The 16,970-nt window shown below is 43.8% G+C and overlaps 1 protein-coding gene across 2 annotated transcripts in view; it reads left to right on the top strand.

Annotated features, from left to right (window-relative positions):
- MAML2 (mastermind like transcriptional coactivator 2) overlaps positions 1-16,970 on the top strand; it is a 199,164-nt gene that overhangs the window by 139,113 nt on the left and 43,081 nt on the right. The gene's annotated exons all lie outside the window — the stretch shown is intronic.

Below are 16,970 nucleotides of genomic sequence, written 5' to 3'. Positions count from 1 at the left end.
TTTTATTTTTTTGCTTAGGGCAAAAAGTCACCGAAAAAAAGAGCGTAGTCGCACGTGGGACTTTTTTGCGACAATTTTAAGCAAAAAAAAAACCCTACTAAATGCTTTGATAAATGTCCCCCACTGTGTCCAAATAAGGTGCAAAAATAGCAATTTATTTCCTTTCTAGCTGCCTTTCCATAGGTTAGGAACCAATTGTAGGACTGCGGACACATATGCATAGGTCATCAGCATTAATGGCGCCCCCTTTAGTTTTAACAGGTGATGCGCCATAGCAATAGTCCCTTATAGTTTATTGCATAAAACAGATGTTGCTCAGGATAAGAATAACCCCAACCAGTATGCCTCCAGCTGTTGCAAAACTACAACCCCCAGCATGCCCAGACAGCCAAAGGCTGTCTGGGCATGCTGGGAGTTGTAGTCATGCAACAGCTGGAGGCACACTGGTTGGGAAACACTGTTCAATATGCTCATTTACTCTGCTAAATACACTGTAGAAAAGAAGCAGCCATAGGTTACAGTTCTGCAGCAGCATTATTCCCTTCTATAGGAAATCTTAGTGCAAGCCAGAGACAGAGGGGCCCCTAGTGGCAGGTGCAGGTACAGCACATTTTCAGGATGGTGTTAGCTTTCTTAAATTATTTCCCATCCAGAAAATGTATTAGTACTATTTATTTTTTTCTTTTTTTTCTGTTAATTTTGCTGTATGTTGTTTTTTCAGTTTTTTTGTTTTATATTTTTTTTTTACAGGGGAATTGAATGTTTCAGTGGCAAACATGTGGGGTGCAAATAATTTAATGATTTGGCTTTTAATATTTTTTTGTCTGGGTATAAATAGATAAATAGATAATATATATGAGATACTGTAGATAGATAAATATGAAATAGATAGATATGAGATAGATAGATATAAGACAAATATGAGATAGATAGATTAATAGATATGACATATATGAGATAAATAGATAGATATAAGAGAGAGAGAAAAATAGATAGATAAATATATTAGATATATAGATAGATAATAGATAGATAGATAGCAATCTGCAAGCAGGACTGCAGGCGGGACCAGAAGGAGGACCCTTGGTGGCCAAACTTTTAGCGGTTAATTTAACACATAAAGTTAAACATTTTTATTGAGAAGTATATTAGAAAAGTAATAAAACATTTTTTTATGTTTACGCCGTTCACCGTACAGGATCATTAACATTATATTTTAACCCCTTTCCGCTATAGGACGTATGCATCCGACACATTCGCGCACTGGGACGTATGCATACGTCCTAGCGATCTCCGGCACTAGAGATCTCCGGCAGCGCCGGTCCCGGCAGCATTAACCCCACAGATGCCATGATCAATTCTGATCACTCATCTATGGTGTTGACAGGGGGAGTGCGGGTCGCCGTTGGTTGCTATGGCACCAGGAGGTCAGATCATGATCCCCTGTCTGCCTGCTACGGAAGCCTTTGCGATCCAGCCAGAGGCTGTAGGGTGTGCAGCTCATCAGGTCATACTGTGCTGCAGTACAAATGTATTCCAGCATAGTATAACCTGTAAAAGTCTAAAAAAATAAAATAAAAAAATGCCCCTTTCCCAATAAAAGCCCTGTATTATCACCAACAAAAAGATCAATAACGCAAATCATATACATAATAGGTATTGCAACGTCCGTAATGACATGTACTATAAAACTATAATGTAAATTATCTAGCACAGTGAACATCAAAAAAGATAAAAATTCGCCAATTTTGGTACAAATAGTGGAATAAAAAAGATCAAAAGGTAGCACATATCGCAAAAATGATACCAATAAAAAGTAGAGCTCATCCTGCAAATAAGCCCTCACTCATGTTACGCCTAGCGCTCCGGGTCCCCGCTCCTCCCCGGAGCGCGTACGGCGTCTCTCTCTCCGCAGCGCCCCGGTCGGTCCCGCTGACCGGGAGCGCTGCACTGTTATGGCCGTCGGGGATGCGATTCGCACAGCGGGACGCGCCCGCTCGCGAATCGCATCCCAGGTCACTTACCCGTTCCCGTCCCCTGCTGTCATGTGCTGGCGCGCGCGGCTCCGCTCTCTAGGGCGCGCGCGCGCCAGCTCCCTGAGACTTAAAGGGCCAATGCACCAATGATTGGTGCCTGGCCCAATTAGCTTAATTGGCTTCCACCTGGTCCCTGACTATATCTGACCTCCTCCCATGCACTCCCTTGCCGGATCTTGTTGCCTTGTGCCAGTGAAAGCGTTTTGTGTGTCCAAAGCCTGTGTACCAGAACTTCTGCTATCCACCCTGACTACGAACCTTGCCGCCTGCCCCCGACCTTCTGCTACGTCCGACCTTGCTTCTGTCTACTCCCTTGTACCGCGCCTATCTTCAGCAGCCAGAGAGGTTGAGCCGTTGCTAGTGGATACGACCTGGTCACTACCGCCGCAGCAAGACCATCCCGCTTTGCGGCGGGCTCTGGTGAAAACCAGTAGTGACTTAGAACCGGTCCACTAGCACGGTCCACGCCAATCCCTCTCTGGCACAGAGGATCCACCTCCTGCCAGCCGGCATCGTGACAACTCTATGGCGTCAGACGAAAAATAAAAAAGTTACGGCTGTTGGAAAGTGAATGGCAGAAAAAAAAATTTTGCTCAGAAAAAGAAAAAGAACATAAAAAGCCATATAAAATGTGTATCGCCATAATCATACAGACCCACAGAATAAATATAACATCACCTTTCCCGTACAGTGTATACCATAAAAAAATTCACAATATTTAAGAGCTTTTCACAAAAATGCTCAGAATCGCTCCACTCAGAAAAAGCGTTCTAAAGTTATTTCCATTTAAAGAGACAAATGTAAAAAAAAAAAAGAAAAAGCCCGGTCATTAACCCCTTAATGACCACGGACATATATTTATGTCCATGGCTGGCTCCCATTATGGGAAGCTTCATACCTGTTGGGTCAATGTTGCTATCAGCAAGCAGGACCCGCAGCTAATACCGGACATCGCCAATTGGGCAGATGTCCGGTATTAATCCTTTAGATGCCACATTCAAAGTTGTTCGCGACGTCTAAACCGGGGGAAATTGCGGTGTCCCAAACAGCTGAGAGGACAGCGGGAGGCACCTTACCTTTCTCCTCGCTGTCCGATTGGCGTTTGATTGCTCCAAGCCTGAGATCCAGGCTTGAGCAATCGAGCACAGATAACACTGATCAATGCTATGCTATGGCATGACATTGTTCAGTGTATGCAATCAAAGGATTGCATGTTATAGTCTCCTATGGGGGCTTAAAAAAGTGTAAAAAAAAGTTTTTTTATCATAAAAAAAAAAGATGTAAATAAAAATAAACATATGTGGTATCGCCGTGTGTATAAATGTCCGAACTATAAAAATCTAATGTTAAATAAACCGCACAGTCAATGGCGTACACATAAAAAAGATTTTTTAAAAATGCATAAAAAGTGATCAAAAAGTCCCATCAAAACATTTATGGTACCAATAAAAAAATTAGACCTCATACCCCCCTGTATACGAAAAATTAAGAAAGTTATAGGGTCAGAAGGGGGCAATTTTAAACATACAAATTTTGGTGTGTGTAGTTATAATTTTTTTTTTAAGTAGTAAAATAAAATAAAAAACTATATAAATTGGGTATCATTGTAACTGTATGGACCTACAGAATAAATATATAGTGTCATTTTTACCAAAAAGTGAACTGCGTAGAATCAGAAACCCCCAAAAGTTACAAAATAGCATTCTATTGTCTAGTCTAGTCTAGTTTCGCCAACCGTTTTTGGGTAAAATGATTGCTGGCGCAAAAAACAAGCCCTCATATGGATCTGTAGGTGCAAAATTGAAAGCGTTCTGAAGGTGAGGTGGAAAATACAAAAGTGCAAAAACTAAACAACAAACTGTGGTCCTAGAGGGGTTAAGGTAAAAAATAGGGCCGTCCTTAAGGGGTTAATAGTTCGCCTATTTATGCGCACGGCAATATTAAATCTGTATTGATCACGGCATCTGAAGTGTTAATGGCAGGCATCAGCATGATCGCCGATGTCTGCCATTACCGACGAGGTCCTGGCTGATGACCGTCTATGTACTGTGCCCAGCTCCTGCGCTTTCTCCGTAGTCAGAATGCAGCTTAAGACGTTAAAGGAGTACTCCGCTGCTCAGCATTTGGAACAAACTGTTCCGAACGCTGGAGCCGGCGCCGGGAGCTTGTGACGTCATAGCCCCGCCCCATCATGACGCCACGCCCCGCCCCCTCAATGCAAGTCTATGGGAGGGGGCGTGACGCCCCCTCCCATAGACTTGCATTTAGGGGGCGGGGTGTGATGTCATGAGGGGGCGGGGTGTGACATCCCAAGCTCCCGGCCTTACAGTGGTCATTGAAATCAATATATAAATATATATATAAATATATATTTATTTATGTTCCAGGTCCTCCAGAGTTGGAGACCCTCTTAGTAGATTTACTGTGCTTCTCAGTTAGGTTGATACATTTTGTGGTAGACAATAAAGCATAAAAATGTGTTTTGGGAGAACTTGCTGTGACTTCCCCAGCTCCTGCTCCTTGTTCTCTCTGCAGCTTTCTATTATTCTTTTATGACATGGATTATTTCCAGGTGGAAATTCTATATAAACTTTAGGGGGAAGGAGAGGAGCCCCCGTGTACGGGCATCGAGGAGCGCCATGCTGAAGGAGGCATTGTTACTTTGCCTTTATGACTGAGCTCATCACCTTGTGTCACCTTTCACCCGGGCTGAGCCGTCCTAAGTATTTCCTGCCTTATAAGCAATAGAAAAAAAAAGTCTAGAACTTTTCAGGCATCTTGAACAGTTCTTTCCCATATGAATGTAAAATGTGCATGTTATTAAGCTGCCCTCCCGGCTATTTTTCACCTTGAGGCTGGGTTCACATACATTATTTTGGTCAGTCTGTTTAACCACAAGCAGGACTGCTTTTGGTTTAAAAGGTGCAAATCTTTCCATTAACACCCCTAGTTTTGGCCAAAATATACTTGTGGTGTCCCGGTACAGAACTTTGTCCTGTCCCGTGTCTGAGGTCCCCTCAGCTAGAGTGCCTCCATTTATATAGGGCTCACCTGCAGGGCTTTCCCTTGGTTGCCTCATGTAAAGTGTGTTCATATTTAATGTATAGAAAATATGTACAGGACCTTAGTGGTCACATGATGAACGGTTGTGATGTATAAAATGTTCAAGGACCTTAGAGGTCATGTGATGTACCCAGAGTTCACTGGGTTCATAACTTACAGGTTTGCTGACCAATGAGCTTAGTCCAGCCCCTTATTATATAAAGGGCTGTAGCCACTAAATTCTCTCTCTTAGTTTTGGACTATCAAGCAAGCACAAGCATCTCATCAGCATCGATTCAATTCAACTAGGCCCAAAGCCTAAGAACCTGCAGCTACTAAACGTGAGTTACTCAAAGCTCCATCTATCAAATCCTGTGTGACTACTACCAGCTCAAAATTAGTAGCACGGTGGCCTGCATAAAAGCTCATTGCTTCTAAGTCCCAGCAAACCTCTGAGGAACCTGTATCCCGGTCCACTCTTGAAAAGATTGTTATGTTAAAGACTGTTTCATAAATTCCTCAAGTAAAGTTTTCTTCAGTTTATTCCTGAAATTTGCTGTGGGCATTCCGTTATTTTTCCCTGCCGTTTGTGGGAGGGTTGGCGGTAGGAACATTACTATTGAGGAAACCGCACCCTGGTGTCATGACATTCAAGGGTTAATATCACCAGACCCTACATTACATTGCATCACCCCAGTCATTGTTACTCCCCCGGCACCAAAACTCTTTTGGCGTCTTTCGAACAGGATACGGGTGTGTGCCTTAAAGAACTTTGCTACCCTGACAGAAGCCATAGTCCTCCCCCTATACAGAAATGTGCTATATGAACTGTCCGGAATTGTCGCATGTTGCGATTAAAATTAAGCCCAGAAGTGTACGGGACTTTGCTGTTGAAATTGTGCTTAACTGGGGCAAACGAAAAAGTAAGGGGGGAGGTGACGATGGTCTTTCTGTGGCCATGTGTAAAATTCGCAGCGAAGCCATGCTGCGCTCTCCACTGCAGCGAGTACCTGAAAGGGTTAAAAAAATTCCAGAGAAGTGAGTGAAAATGTCCCGCGCTGGTCTGTGACCCGCCCCTGGGGTGGACACCAAGTACACTTTGCAATGCCGAAGTGGAACTGTAATCTTTTACTTGTGTTTGCCGGGGGACAGGAAGTCAGAGCTGCACCGATGACGTCCTTCCGGCTGGCGGCCATCTTGTGGGAGCCCCATATAAAAGAAGCCACGCGGCCAGACCTCTACAGTCTGGGGATAGAAGCGAGGTGCACAGACATGGCGGAGCCCAGTGCTACACGGGAGGAGAGCAGTAAGATGGCGGCTAAGCAGAGGAAAGTTGCCGCGGCCGCAGTGCAACTGTTCCAGGATCTTGCTGATCGCTTGCAGTGGTTGTCCATTGGGGCCGAGGAGGCCTGCAACCTACCACCGCTACCCGAGGATGACGAGTGGCCAGCTACCCCGAAAGGGGCATCACCGGTGGGACTATCCCCTCACCACCGGACATGGGGGTCCTGGGCCGAGATTCCAACAGAAGACTCGGATGTGAGTACCCCGGCGGAAGACGGTTTCTCTTCCTCATCTAGCCCAGAGAGAAAGGTCCCCTTGTCCCAAATCACCCTGCCTAGCGCACGATCGCGCTCACCCCCTCTCCAGAAATGGGTATTTGGCGATGAGCCTGAGCTGATTCAGTACATGTGGGACCATGTTCTTCCCCAGCCAGGGAAGTCCCATCCACCGGTCCCCACAGCTTATATAGAAAGGGCCCGCAGGGAGGCTGAAATTAACAGCATAATTGAGCAGCTGAAGGCTGAACACAGAGAGCGATATGGGCCGAAATGCCTCTCATATGAAGACAGGGTGAAGCATCAGAGTGATACCAAGAGGTTGGAGGCTCTGTACATAAGAATGTTGGACTACCCAAGAGAGGGTGAAGCACCCTTGGAGTGCCCACGCGCCACGGTGGTCAAGTTTGACAAGGCCAGAGGCTTCGGGACCCTCCTGGACTGCTGACACGGTGGGACAATTTTAGTCAACAGAAGGGCCGTGCAACGGGACTATCTGCCCAAAAGATACCACTCCCTGGAGCGCGGGGAGATCGTTGAATACACCCCAGTGCAGGGTCTGCAGGGTGAATGGGCTGCAGCAGTGACCAGGCCCAAGTAACCCGACGCAGATCCTCTTCACCTATTTTCCGTCAGACGACTGGGAGGCAGACCCACATGGAATCCGGCCGATGAGGCTACCCAACACAGCCAATGAAGAGGAAGGATTTAGAGCACCCGTCATGGACCCCAAGTATTTACAGAGGTCCTATTTTTCTGCAGCAGCTCTAGTAGAGGATATGCCCAGGCCTACTCCCTCTGAGGAGGTGAGGACTAAGCAGCGGGCACCAATATATGTGCCCAGGCCTACTCCCTCTGAGGAGGTGAGGCCTAAGCAATGGGCACCAACAGATGTGCCTAGGCCTACTCCATGCCCAGAGGTGTGGCCTAAACAACAGGCACCGACAGAAGTGCTGCGGCCTACTCCACCCAAGGAGGTGAGGCCGGATCAACCGGCACCAACGGGGGTACCAGTGGCCTCAGCGGCTGCTATTTAATTTTTTAGTGAGTGTTAACCCCTCTGTTTCACAGTCAAAGCTCACCAATGTTTCCTGGGACACTACTATTCATCCCCTGAGAGAATCCCAGTCTCGTTTTCCTCACTATATGTCCCAGAGCAGAAAGCGCGCTGACCGGCGAGGTTGGGAGTCAAGAAGATACCCTGTTCAAAGTCATTAATTTCTTTTGTTTGCTTACCATTAATTCTGTGGTACCCCAGTACCTTTGTTTCTCTACAGACTGTTCTGTTCCGGTTGTAACCTGTTAAAAAGAAGTGCCTGGCAGGACTGTCAGCCGAGAGACTCCATGTCCGAGGAGATTCTTATAAGTTTATGCCCGGCTCCCGTACAGCCGTGATGTTTTTGGACTCCTAACGTAGGTGGACTGCTGATCCTTACGTGTCTGTTTTTTGTAAATATCCTCACAGTAATATATTTTTTGTGCACTAAAGGTGCACATATAAAGCAGCTAAAATGTACCTGAATGCATCAAATGTTGTGCTGCTATCAAGTAGCCCTGGTATTCTAATAAATAAAGTGTCTATTGACATAATATGTCAAACAAAATTTCCATGGTTATTGTACAGAAATATCCATTTCCTGTATACAAAATACATATTTTCTTTCAGGTGTTATAGTGGTTACTTTAAGGTGCCCTCCCAGCTCCTATGGGAGTAACATTAATGCCACCTCTCACTAGCGCCTACTGAAATATTCCCATCAGATATCAAGACTGACAACATTCATAAATACAGTGTACACATAGTACATAAACTTCATTAGTGTACATTCAGACTTCAGTACACGTAAATCAGAAAAAAATATATATCTCAAAACCACAAAAATGAAGTCTTAAGGACTGTAACATACTGTTACGCCGAGCGCTCCGGGTCCCTGCTCCTCCCCGGAGCGCTCACGGCGTCCCTCTCTCTGCAGCGCCCCGGTCAGACCCGCTGACCGGGAGCGCTGCACTGACACTGCCGGCGTGGATGCGATTCGCATAGCGGGACGCGCCCGCTCATGAATCGCATCCCAAGTCACTCACCTGTCCCGGCCCCCGGCTGTCATGTCCTGGCGCGCGCGGCTCCGCTCCTTAGGGCGCGCGCACGCCAGCGCTCTAAGATTTAAAGGGCCAGTGCACCAGTGATTGGTGCCTGGCCCAATCAGCCTAATTAGCTTCCACCTGCTCCCTGTGTATATTACCTCACTTCCCCTGCACTTCCTTGACGGATCTTGTTGCCTTGTGCCAGTGAAAGCGTTTAGTGTTGTCCATAGCCTGTGTTCCAGATCTCCTGCTATCCTCATTGACTACAAACCTTGCCGCCTGCCCCGACCTTCTGCTACGTCTGACCTTGCCTCTGCCTAGTCCTTCTGTCCCACGCCTTCTCAGCAGTCAGCGAGGTTGAGCCGTTGCCGGTGGATATGACCTGGTTGCTACCGCCGCAGCAAGACCGTTCCGCTTTGCGGCGGGCTCTGGTGAAAACCAGTAGCAACCCTAGAACCGGTCCACTGACACGGTCCACGCCAATCCCTCGCTGACACAGAGGATCCACATCCAGCTAGCCGAATCCTAACACATACTATAACTCATACCACTGCTTTGAACTAATGTCATGCACTAATATGTTCTTTTGTCTTTTACGTGTTCAGGATGTTCTTCCTAGCCAGATGGTATTCCTGTAGCTAACTTAAATACATGTATCCAAATCCAGAGTTCTAGGAGTAAGTGTGTAGTACCGATAGACCCTAGCAGCTAAGGCATTGGGTAGAAAGCCTCAGGCAACCCAATCCGCAACCAGTGTATAACTCTGGAAAATAATAGGTGGTATAATAATGTGTGGTATAATATCTAAGGTACATCACATAGAAAAAAAATTGATAGTGAGATTTATTGCAGTATGTAGTAGCATTACTGTCATTATACATACTTCTAGTCGTGTATTAGTCTATTTGTCAGTCAAGAAAAAAAAATCAAATGTCAGTCAAATGTTATTTGTTATTACATTTCATGCATAGTCAATAGGTGCATAATAAAGTAGAGTAGAATGGGAGATACTAAAAGGATGTCTAGATAAATCCATACCATCCTGTTCATGATCCAATTCCCAACAATCCTGTTTGTATGTTAATTTTGGAGCTTGTATGGACATTTCACTATGCACAAAGACTCTATACTGTTATTCATCTACAGCCTGAATATGGAGATTTGTATTAATGCTCAGGACTGCATCCGGCCCTATGGTCATTCCTTTCCTCTATCCTAGGGGACATATGTAGAGGATGACTTATATCAAGTAAGGGGGTTTGTAGTGTCCCGATACAGGACTTTGTCCTGTCCCGTGTCTGGGTTCCCCTCAGCTAGAGTCCCTCCATTCATAAAGGGCTCTCCTGCAGGGCTTACCCTTGGTCGCATCATGTAAAGTGTGTTCATATTTATTTAATGTAGAGAAAATATATGTACAGGACCTTAGTGGTCACATGATGAACGGTTGTGATGTATAAAATTCAATGACCTTAGAGGTCATGTGATGTACCCAGAGTTCACTGGGTTCATAACTTACAGGTTTGCAGACCAATGAGCTTAGTCCAGCCCCTTATTATATAAAGGGCTGTAGTCAATCAATTCACTCTCTTGCTCTCTTCCTGCTGGACTATCAAGCAAGCACAAGCATCTCATCAGCATCGATTCAATTCAACTAGGCCCAAAGCCTAAGAACCTGCAGCCACTAAACGTGAGTTACTCAAAGCTCCATCTATGAAATCCTGTGTGACTACTACCAGCTCCAATCTTCTAAATTAGTAGCACAGTGGCCTGCATAAAAGCTCATTGCTTCTAAGTCCCAGCAAACCCATGAGGAACCTGTATCCCGGTTGACTCTTGAAAAGACTGTTATGTTAAAGACTGGTTCATAAATTCCTCAAGTAAAATTTTCTTCAGTTTATTCCTGAAATTTGCTGTGGACATTCCGTTATTTTTCCCTGCCGTTTGTGGGATGGTTGGTGGTAGGAACATTACTATTGAGGAAACCTCACCCTGGTGTCACGACATTCAAGGGTTAAGACCACCAGACCCTACTCTACACTGAAACATCCCAGTCGCCGTTACTTCCCCGACACCACAACACGATCCCAATTCTGACAAAAATACTGTGTGTGAACCCTTAAGCTGCAAATAAATACATTCTACATTTACTCATACCGTACCTGTATTAATTGCACACAGAGGTGACCGCAGTTTTGCTGTGAAAACAAGGAGGATGTGCAAGAAAGGACACGAAAAAACAACGCAGTACGAAGGGCTCACCTCCAGCCTAGGGAACCTCAACCTCCACAGAAGGTCCCATCAGGTCTGTCCATGCCTAACAACTTGTCTATCATGAACTTATTGGGTTTCTGTGGGACCACCCTCTGCCAGCACAGAACACCATGGGCTGTGGCATGTACTCTCTCCACAGTGGACCAGCATTGTAGGTCCTTTTGGCAACTATCCACTATCTATCAGGGACCGTCCAAGAGCTCAACTCCAGATGTCAGGGTTTTAGGTTTGACTTTTAGCTTCTAGACAGTTCTCAACAGCAGTCTCTGTAGTGGTTCTTAAAAGCAGGCTCTACAACAGGGTCGGCAGTGGGCTCTTTGTGACAGCTGAACAGCAGGCTTTGTAATAGTCTCTCTACAGCAGGTTCTGTAATAATCCCTCTACAGCAGGCTCTGTAATAGTCTCTCTACAGCAGGCTCTGTAATAATCTCTCTACAGCAGGCTCTATAATAATCTCTCTACAGCAGGCTCTGTAATAATCTCTCTACAGCAGGCTCTATAATAATCTCTCTACAGCAGGCTCTGCAATAGTCTCTCTACAGCAGGCTCTGTAATAATCTCTCTACAGAAGGCTGTGTAATAGTCTCTCTACAGCAGGCTCTGTAATAATCTCTCTACAGCAGGCTCTGTAATAGTCTCTCTACAGCAGGCTCTGTAATAATCCCTCTACAGCAGGCTCTGTAATAATCTCTCTACAGCAGGCTCTATAATAATCTCTCTACAGCAGGCTCTATAATAATCTCTCTACAGCAGGCTCTGTAATAATCTCTCTACAGCAGGCTCTGTAATAATCTCTCCACAGCAGGCTCTATAATAATCCTTCTACAGCAGGCTCTATAATAATCTCTCTACAGCAGGCTCTGTAATAATCTCTCTACAGCAGGCTCTGTAATAATCCCTCTACAGCAGGCTCTATAATAATCCCTCTACAGCAGGCTCTATAATAATCTCTCTACAGCAGGCTCTGTAATAATCTCTCTACAGCAGGCTCTATAATAATCCCTCTACAGCAGGCTCTGTAATAATCTCTCTACAGCAGGCTCTGTAATAGTCTCTCTACAGCAGGCTCTGTAATAATCTCTCCACAGCAGGCTCTATAATAATCCCTCTACAGCAGGCTCTGTAATAATCTCTCTACAGCAGGCTCTATAATAATCCCTCTACAGCAGGCTCTATAATAATCCCTCTACAGCAGGCTCTATAATAATCCCTCTACAGCAGGCTCTGTAATAATCTCTCTACAGCAGGCTCTGTAATAATCTCTCTACAGCAGGCTCTGTAATAGTCTCTCTACAGCAGGCTCTGTAATAATCTCTCCACAGCAGGCTCTATAATAATCCCTCTACAGCAGGCTCTGTAATAATCTCTCTACAGCAGGCTCTGTAATAATCTCTCTACAGCAGGCTCTGTAATAGTCTCTCTACAGCAGGCTCTGTAATAATCTCTCTACAGCAGGCTCTGTAATAATCTCTGTACAGCAGGCTCTGTAATAGTCTCTGTACAGCAGGCTCTGTAATAGTCTCTCTACAGCAGGCTCTGTAATAGTCTCTCTACAGCAGGCTCTGTAATAGTCTCTGTACAGCAGGCTCTGTAATAGTCTCTCTACAGCAGGCTCTGTAATAGTCTCTGTACAGCAGGCTCTGTAATAATCTCTGTACAGCAGGCTCTGTAATAGTCTCTGTACAGCAGGCTCTGTAATAATCCCTCTACAGCAGGCTCTGTAATAGTCTCTCTACAGCAGGCTCTGTAATAGTCTGTCTACAGCAGGCTCTGTAATAATCTCTCTACAGCAGGCTCTGCAATAGTCTCTCTACAGCAACATTTAACAGTTCAATGCATGTTTCAAGTACACCTTGCTAATTCGCTAGCCCCTATTACCTATTTCCTGCAGACAATGTTCAGCAACCCCACTGGTTTCCAAAGCATTTCTCAAGGCTTATTCTATCAGGGGTCTGCAGAGTTACCTGATCAGAGATTGCAAGTGCTTGGGTCTCTCTGGGCACTGGTAAGTTGAAATTAATGTGATAGGTCCACACCTGGGACCCCCACCATTTGTCAGGAGAGAGATCTCAGGAGACTGGTGGTGGCTGAATCCAGGAGAAGATAGAGACCTTGTTGCACATTTGCTCAACTCTGACCATCTCGTTTGCAGAATTGGGGGGGGGGGGTGTCACATATTTTTTAAATACGCCAAAAAGGTCTAATATATATATATATATATATATATATATATATAAAAATAAAAAAACTAAAGTTCTTAACCACCAATGGTGTAAATGTATGGCATTCTTACTGCATGGGCACAATGGGAGCCCGGTAATGACTGACAGCCCTACTGAGATAACTCTGATTCTGGCTGCTTGGTGGCCTAAATGCCCTAAATTACCTGTCTAATCATATCAAGGTGGTTAGACAGGTAAAGGGGGTGCATGGGAAACCACTAACAAAGGCTATAACTACAAGGCCATGTCTGATACTGAATATATAAAAAATTTTGGACTAAATAAATATTTACATAAAGTTGAATGAAAAAAAATGTACACAGTAAAAAAGTCAATGAAACCATTTTTTTTCTGTAAAAGTGGTTTTGTTTTGTAAAAGTGTTAAACTTATTAAAGAACAACTAATATTAAACCGAAAAGCAAATAATAACCCATAAAAAACACATTATTTTAACCACATGGTAAATTATGTAAAAAAATGCTCAAAAATTTAGGAATTCCCCAAAAGACATAAAAAAATGAAAAGAATAAAGAGAAATGAGAAACTTATGACTCATAATATTTAGCAACATTAAACGCTATTTTTGTCTCATGAAATGTGTTATTCTTGTGCAAAAGCTGTGAAACACTACAAAATTATATATATTTTGTATTACGATACCAATTGTACCAACCTACAGAATAAAGATATGTTCTTTATGCTACATGGTGTGTTGTGGAAATGTTTCTTACGTTACCTAGAAAGACAGAGCTAATTTCTTTCAAAAACAGCTCCACGTCTGTCCCCAGGTTGTGTGTGGTATTACAACTTGGCTCCAATCACCTCAATGGAACTGAGCTGCAGAACCACACCCAACCTGGAGACAGTGACCTGTAGAGAGAAAAAAGGAGAGACCAGAGGGAGGCGCCTCGTGTGATACCGTATGGGAGAGGATTCTTACAGCAGTTTATGGTCAAAATAAATGACCCCTAGGTAGTGGCTGCTCACCTGAGAGCAAGTCAAAACTTGCATATCAACCCACAATGGGGTTACCAAAATTCGGGGAGTACTGGAACCGCTGCTAAGCCGGAGGTCACAGGAAAAGGAGGAAGACCAATCCTGATGGGACTTGTGAAGTAGAAGATGAGAAAAGGACCTCTAAAGGCGCTGCAGACTCCAATGGAATTAAACCAGAGCCAGAGATGTAGCAATAGTACAAAACACTGGGAGGTTTATTGCAATAGATGAAAGGTAAACATCTGCTGGATGCGCCGATGCTGACACCAGATGTAAACATCCGGACTATGCCGCGATCCGGATGCTGTCACAGCCGCCACCCACTTCCACACACGGGTATTGTTGGTAAACAGATATTATGGTCACGGGCATTTGGCCGGACGTCACAGGACCAAAAGCAGCCAATGAATATATGGGTTACGGACGCGTTGCTATGAGACGATCGTCACGTGACCGGAATGGACCAATAGGCGTTCAGAGACATCGGAATCAACCGATTCTGAACTGTCAGAGGTGATTAAAAGAAGGTAAGATGATGTATTGAATATAATAAATGATGGAAGTACAAAAATGCCTAAAATCAATATGTAGTGAAAAGAGGAAGAGAGGCTAACAGATATATGCGCCATATCTAATAGGGAAATTTGGAGATTCAAAATATGCACAAAGGTAATATAGAGACATATATGAGTGAATGAATTAATCATGGAGTGCTCACACCGATTTTTTTGGTGTAGCACCCACAGGAATACTAAAATATAGCACTCATAAGATTAAAATAAACATATAAACACAATTATGTGTACATATAGAAGAAATATATTACTAGGCAAATTAAGAAAAATGGAAGCCAAAGAGAAACAAACATACATCCTACGTATGAATGATACATATCAGAGTGTGTGCCTGGAGACAGACGGGGAGCGGATTTTGAAGAAAATTAGCTCTGGTTTAGTATATTTCCTGGATAACCCCTTTAATAAAAAGAAATCAATGGCATAAGTTACCTGTGAGCAGCTACTCAATGGGTCCATGCAGCGGACAGAATCATCTCTAATCGGGATGAATAAACTACAGATTGTTCCTGCCCTAAAATAGTTACCCTGGAAATTACAACACATCCTGCAAAGAACAAGACCTCCTATTGCTACATTCATCGATAATGTGGGAGGCCATATTGCCTTAGATTCTGCCCTGCTCTGTCAACAGCTTTAGAGATATGCTTTAGAGCAGTTACATGGAAATAGGACACAATAGACTGGAGGGGACACTACTGACTTGTATAGGAGAATTTTTTAGGTATGGTCTTTTACCTGTTTAAAGGTCATTGTGCAGGGAGGGGGTGGAGGGGAGCTGTGACCATAACCTATTGTGAATGACCTGATCCCATCTTATCTATATTCTGGTGTCACCTTTCATTGTAGTCCTCCCTGTGATGATGAGGAAGACACCACTGAAAGGTTTTCTCTACAGTAAGTTCAGGAAGTGTCAGCAAATTATTAGTATTAGTAGCCAGAATGAAAACTGCAAGATTACAGGATTATTTTATGGGAAAAGGTAAAGCTTCTCTAAAAATGGGTTTAACATAAAAACTTGCTTTAAACAATAGGTAAATTTATAATATTGTATTCCCTTTAACAAAAGTAAAGCCAAAATTTGTTGGGTTCTTAATGGGTTATTGTTTTTTTTCCCCACTCCCAGGACCCCCCCTCCCCCATGCAATACATATTATTTAGCATTAGCATACCAGTTATTTCAGGTGACTTTTAAGGATAGGCTGTTGTGTTTGTACATTAGGAGTAGCACTATGTATGGCCATATTATCACTTGTATGTGGCATTTTCCACCCATTTTCCCCATTGCAGGCTCCATCTTTCATTTTCATCCTTATCTCAGTTAGTGGGTGGAGGCTAGCCTCTATTATGTCCCACTGCATGCACACGTATAGAAGAAAGAATTCTGCCCTTCTGTCACTATAATACAGGAAGGGGCTGCAACACGGAGGACATTATAGAGCAGTTGTGAACATTCCAAGCTGTGGATCAAGCCCCAGGATGATAATACTAATACTTACAGTTAGCTTGAATAGTCACTTAGTAGTCTCTCAGAATCTGTTCCTTGAACTCGCTTTCTTTCCTATCTTCCTCCTCATTGCTCCACTCTTCATATAAATCTCCCCATTTCATATAAATGGGGCAGCATGTAACTTGGACTCTCAGTAAGCTTCTAGTCCCTCTTGTTAACAAAGAACGGAATTGAGTTGTTTATTTTCAGTGTGAATGCAAGTTTAGCAGGGAGTAGTAGCAAAGAAGCTTAATAAGAGGGGAAAGAATATTTTTTTTCTGAATAGGTTTATTACAAAGTTTCTTCCATTTGTTTGTACTAATTATAATTCTGCTCTGTTCAGTAGAAAAAGCGATGGCCTCACACTCCTTAATTCCAGCTTCCCAGCACAAATCATTAAACATAAACCACATATACATTTTATATTTTTCTGTTCTCTGCTGTAGGTTAAATGTCTCATTGAATGCAAATCTACTGTAAAGACATAACCTCGAGAGCTGAAACAGCTTTTCCTCCTCTGACAGGCAGCAAGATAAAACATGGAAATTAGCATGAAACCCGCCAGTCCTTTATCTGTGTTTGCCATGGCGAATTAGGTGGAAGGGGAGGGATTTGAATGTTGTAGCAGCAAGTTTGTGTTTCTATGTTGTAGGTGCACTTTTGTAGTTTTTATGTTGTAGGTGTACTTTTGTATTTT

The sequence above is a fragment of the Hyla sarda genome, chromosome 2 (genome assembly GCF_029499605.1).
Source record: "Hyla sarda isolate aHylSar1 chromosome 2, aHylSar1.hap1, whole genome shotgun sequence".
NCBI lineage: Eukaryota > Metazoa > Chordata > Amphibia > Anura > Hylidae > Hyla > Hyla sarda.
Note: the sequence above shows the minus strand (reverse complement) of the source record. Positions and strands in the feature narration are given on the sequence as shown.